Genomic DNA, 6000 nt, shown 5'->3' on the forward strand with positions numbered 1-6000 from the left:
GTACTGTAATCTTTACGGGCGCAGATCACCAGGTCTTTTCTCTCGCAGAGCCGCTGGTGGGTTCGAGCTGCCTACTGTTCAGTTAGCAGCCGAACGCTTAGTCATTACAGTACCAGGGCTCTGGTACACACTTATCAATCCCTGAAAATGTCCACTAGACGATATCAGAATTGAAATAATTAAGGATGTGCATGGGAATTTACATTTGAAAAATGTATCACAGTGATATTGACATGTCTGGATACTTAAGTTGTTTGCAGTTGGTTACCATGGAATTAGTTGAAATACGGTGGGCCGTTTATACAAGAGAATACTACACAACCATGAAAAATCATGACGTCAAGCATATTCATTGATGTGCAAGTGTTGCCAGCCAGTTATCAGGTGACAAAGCAAGAAAAAATGTGCCCACGATTATATATGCATAGACTATATTGTGGCTACAATCGTATTTACAGTAGTTGTCTTGAAATGATGACATTATAGTGATTTTTACTTATTATTTTGCTTAACTGTCTCATAATTTTTCTACAGGAGCAGCTATTTTGGTATATTAAAAACAACCTATCAAAAAAATAAATTCTTAAAAAGTTTCTAAAAAGACCCCTGGCCTAGAGAGGACAGACACATATTCCAACTTGGAAAACCTGTCATTGGCTATACCTTCTCAGAGGCTGATACATAGAAAAGCATGCCAGGTTTTTCTATAAAATGAATGCGTGAGTCTTTCTCCTTCCCCTGAATAAAGAATGAAATTGGAGACGACAGCCACCTTCAGCAAGTGGGCCCTTCTGTCCTAGCTCACCTTACACAATGAAAACGTTGATAAAGATATACACTGACTTATTCAATTAAACAGACAAGAAATTTCATTTTGTCCAGGAACACTTGATTTTTTTTTTTTTTTTTAAGTTTTCTAAGGAAGACAGCCTTGATGGTTGATTTTTCCCAATTTTAAGGGGAAAAAAATGACTGATGATGATTACATAGGGAGGGACTGGCAGGTGTGGAGTACATGAGCATCCAGTGCCCCCTGCTGGCCATGCCTCAGCGTTGCCATGCCTGCATGAATGGCGCTGAGGCAGGGACCAGTGAATACTCCTGGTCCTCCGTGATGTCGGCAGAAGCTAATGGAAAAGTTGACACCAGTGGATCCTGAATTGCTGGGACAGGGTGATTCTCGTAAGCGCGAACTTGGACTTCAAATCAGTCCAAGGTTGGTAAGCTCAAGGCTTAACTATTGTCTTCAAAATTCAGTGTGTATTATTTTGTATTAGAATGGTTGATGTTAGTTGCTATCAAGATTATCAAAGAAACTACTACCCTGAGATAATCAGTAAACCTGAAACCTTAAACCAAAAACATCCCCTGAAGTCTTCTTTAAACCAAACAATAAACCAAAACCAAACCAAACCCGTTGCCTTAGAGTCGGTTCCGACTCACAGTGACCCTACAGGACAGAGCAGACCTGCCCCGTAGAGTTTCCAAGGAGCGCCTGGGGGATCCAAACTGCCGACCTTTTTGGTCAGCAGCCATGACATTTAACCACTATGCCACCAGGGTTACTCAGTGGACAAAGTCTAACGATTGTGCTCCTTCAAAGAACTCTCTCTATGGGATCAAATTGAGAACAGCAACTTGAAAGATTAGATAGGAACCTTAGGGGGCGGCGAGTTTTTGTTAATGGGGGAGGAACAACTCGGAAAAGGAGGGTGAGAATAGTTGCACGATTTGAAGAATGGAATCAGTGTCATTGAATTGTACACGCAGAAATTGTTGAATTGGCGTATGTTCTGCTGTGTATATCCTCAACAACAAAAGAAAATCATTTTTTTAAGAGGGCAGCTAAGAAATAAATAAAAATGAGTATTCTCAGTCTCATGCCGGAGTTTCTGACTTGGTGGCTTGTGGCGAGGCCAAGGGAGTCTTACTTTTAACAAGATAATTCCAATCCAGGTAGTTCCTGGAACATCTGATGAGAAACACTGGCTGAGGCCAGAAAAGTGGCCCTTATCAAGATCATCCCCATGAAAGAACTATCAGTTCTTGAAATAATAGCTCTTTCAGGATATTTCAATTGAATTCCTGAAGATCACACAAGACCCAAAGATGAGAGGCAACTGCCTTCTGTACTCCCATTCATTCATTCATCCCACCATTCACCCTGTTTGCACTACGTCCTTAATGTGAAGACACTATAACAAGCTATGGGCACAGACTGGTAAAGGGGAACATGGAAACCAAAGGCTCTGGGGACTTAGCTCTTCCAAGGTTTTAATATGGCACTTTCTAGATGAAGAAATTAAGAACTAGAGAAGGGAAGTGAATTTCCACGGATCACTGTCTTAGTTTCCTAGAGCTGCCGTAACAGAAGTACCACAAAGTGGGTGGCTTCAAGAACAGATCTTTATTCTGACCGTTCTGGGGGCTGTTTCAAGGCAGCAGCAGGGCCATGCTCTCTCTATTCCATCTGCCCTGGAGAAAGATCCTCCCTTGTCCCTTTCAGCCTCTGTATCCCGGGTGTTTCTTGGTACTTCTTGGCTTAGAGATGGATCTTCTCACTGTGTGTGACTCTATTTCCATGTCTGTCCTCATTTTTTATAAGATGCCACTCAGAGGGACTCGGACCCACCCTGCTCTGGTATAACCTCCTTTAACTTAACTGATAACAAAAGAAAACCCCTGTTTCCAAACAAAGTCACATTCACAGGTACAAGGCCTAGGACTTCAGCATATCTTTTGGGGGGACACAATTCAATCCTTAAAAACCACCTAGTAAGAAAATCAAGCCTGTTCTCCAAACTCCCAATAAGCGTTCCCCATGTAACTATTCCTGTGAGTTTGGACTATTAGTGGCTTGGTGTTATCAGTTCATAATCTTCAGATCAGGGGACCAAGGCTAAACAAATAAAAATACAAGATGACTGAGCCAGTCTATCCTCTTCTCCTCTTAACTCCTTCTCCTCCCCCTCCCCTCCTCTTCCTCCTCCTCCTCCCTCTCGCTCTTTCTCTCTCTTATTCTTTCCCTCCCTCCCTCTCTTCCTTCCTCTCCCCAAGAATAATTCATATCATCAAGGCTCATTAGACACCATACTCTTTTACTCAGGGTGTTAAAGAAATTCATTTCTGCCTGTTCGTACAGTCGTGGATTGATCTAACACCAAACTGAAGGTGTGCTAAGGCTGAGAACAGATCACAGGAAGGGTTTGAACTACCCTCTTTCTCATCATGCTGAAGGGAAGGTCAGATTTCTGCCCTCAAACACCTTCTAGCTCCTCTAGATAAAAACTCTGCAAGGCAGTCCAGGGAGACGAAGGACACGGGCGCTGAGTCTGGAGTCCAGAATTTGAATCTGGTTCTCACAAAAACAACACGTGCTATGATCTTAGAATGGGAAAAAGTGGAAACAAACCAACACACACTGAGTCCCTAGTTTGTGCCAAGTGTTCTATGAAGGTGTCTGATTTAGCCGTAGGGCACTGATTTGATTATACGTACTTTACAGATAAGGTAAACTGAACCCCCCCAAAAAAAAAAATTGAGGAGTTAAATAATTTGGAAAGAAATCACTGGAGCCGGGACTCAAATCCATCATACCACATATGTTGGTGCAGTGGACCAAATACGTTTGGCCTCAGCTTTTTGTTTTTTCTTTTTTAAAATGAGGGAGTCAACCAAAAGATGGTGACCGCTGAATCCTTGAGCCACACAGCTAGAAGGGACACTTGCTTGGAGAGCCCTTGCAAAGGATTGGCATGTGCCTGTCAAGAGAGTTGAACGCTGAAAAGACACACATTTTGTTTTTCAGGCCTCAAAAGTGAAGCATTAAATAATGGAAAAGATACTAATATAGGTCAAAAAGCCATGCCAGAGTCCTGAGTCAAGTGAGAAAAATTTGGACATCAAGTTGGACCTGCAAACCTATGAAACATAGAACACAGCACGTTGTTCGTGAAGCACTGAGCCAGGGAGTTATCTCTTAAACTTCTGAACAACCATTTGGGGATGATGTTATTATTTCCCTTTAACATGTTAACATTAGTTACCTGAGGCTTATAAGTGATGGAGTTTGCCTGAGGCCATGTGTCTAGGAAGTGACAGTCAGGATCTGAACTCTGAACTCTTTCATCCAGCTTCCATGAAATATGTATTGCCTTCCTCACGCCTTTGAGCCGAGGCTCTGCTATGTTACTGTGAGCTCCGAGGCCCTCCTCCGCAAGGTGAAGAAACATGAAAAGGCTACAAGACACTGGGAAAAAAAAGAAAGAAATCATGGGGGCTTAAGCATGATAGAACATCCTGGGTAGCACAAAAGGTTTGCTGTCATCTACTAACCAAAAGGGTGGTGATTCAAACTCACACAGTGGCACCACAGAAGAAAGGCCTGGCAACCTGCTTCCAAAAAGATTACAGCCAAGAAAACCCCATGGAGCACAGTTCTCCTCTGAGTCACATGAAGTCACTGTGAGCTGGAATCGACTTGACAGCAACAGGTAAACATGATACCAAAACTTGTTGCCCTTGAGTCGATTCCAACTCATGGCAACTCCACGTGTTTCAGAGTAGAACTGTGCTCTGTAGGATTTTCTCTTCTGTAATCTTTATGGAAGCAGATTGCCAGGGCTTTGTTCTGCAGCGTCACTGGGTGGGTTTACACTGCCAACCTTCAGTTTAATAGTTATACAGAAACCATTTGTGCCACCTTATGTAAATGAAGTCCAGAGGTGAGCAGCCAAGGCTGATTGGCATCTCTGCTCTGTGAAGTCCTCAGAGACCCTGGCCCTCCTATCTTGTTTCTCCCTCACTTGTATGGCCCCAATCCCACGGCCTCAGGTGGTGATAACTCTGCTCCAGGCAGCAGGATGGGAGGGGGGAAGAAAAAGAAGAGACAAGGACACAACAATTTCTCTTAAGAAAGGTGCTTGGAAGCTATGAACTGGTTTTCCATCTAGATTCTGTTGACCAAAACTTGGACTCATGGCCACATGTAGCTACGGGGAAGACTCAGACATGCAGGATTTAGTCTAGTTGGGCAAGTACGAGCTAGACATCAGCGTTTGGTACCTGGGAAGAGAGGGAAAATGGACATGGGTGACACACAGCTGGCTGTGCCATGGAGTGGTTAGTGATGGGTAGTTGAGATTCACTGACTTCTCTCTTTTATGAGTAGCTCTAGCTGGCAGCTTCTGGAGTCAGAGCCAACCCTGCTCCCTCACCCCTAGACACACACACCTCCTCTAGTGTCTGAAATGAAAACAGAAGCCCATTTTGCTCAGGGATGGAATTATCTGAAAAGCCTGCTAACTGACTTCGCTTCCTAGAGAAACAGAAAGTTCTAAACCTCTGCAGGCTTCCTATTTTTACTTCTCTCATCAGAGAAATGTATTCTCTTCTGGGACCTACTGGGAATTGCTCCAGCCTGTGATTCCCTCCAAATGTGAATATCCCATGGCAACAGCACTTTGGGGCTCATCCAGCTGCCCTGTCGCTGAAAAGGTACTTAATGGGGTCATGGGCAAAGGCACCAGCCGTGTGTCTCCAGGGACTTGGGTTCACACAAGTGTTTACAGATGCAAATAACCTGCCTGTCTCTGTTTTTAACTTAGATTCACCCACTTTCCAGTGGAACGGGAATTTGAGCTTCTAAGCCTGGTTCTCAAGCTTCAGTGTAAATAAATATAACCATGTCATTATTATTTGCCAGAGAGTCGACTTTGACTCATGGTGACCCCAAGTAGTCAGAGTAGAACTGTGCTCCCTAGGATTTTCAATAGCTGGCTTTTCAGTAGATCACGAGACCTTTCTCAAAGGCACCTCTGAGTGGGTTCGAACCAAAAACATTTCAATTAGTAGCCTAAAGCTTAACTGGTTGCCCCACCCAGGGACTCCAAACAGAACCATAAAACCAAAAACAAACCCGTTGCTGCTGAGTCAATTCTGACTCATAGCAATCCTAGAAGACAGTAGAACTACCCCACTGGCTTTCCAAGGCTGTAATCT

The sequence above is a fragment of the Loxodonta africana genome, chromosome 5, assembly GCF_030014295.1.
Source record: "Loxodonta africana isolate mLoxAfr1 chromosome 5, mLoxAfr1.hap2, whole genome shotgun sequence".
NCBI classification, from domain to species: Eukaryota; Metazoa; Chordata; class Mammalia; order Proboscidea; family Elephantidae; genus Loxodonta; species Loxodonta africana.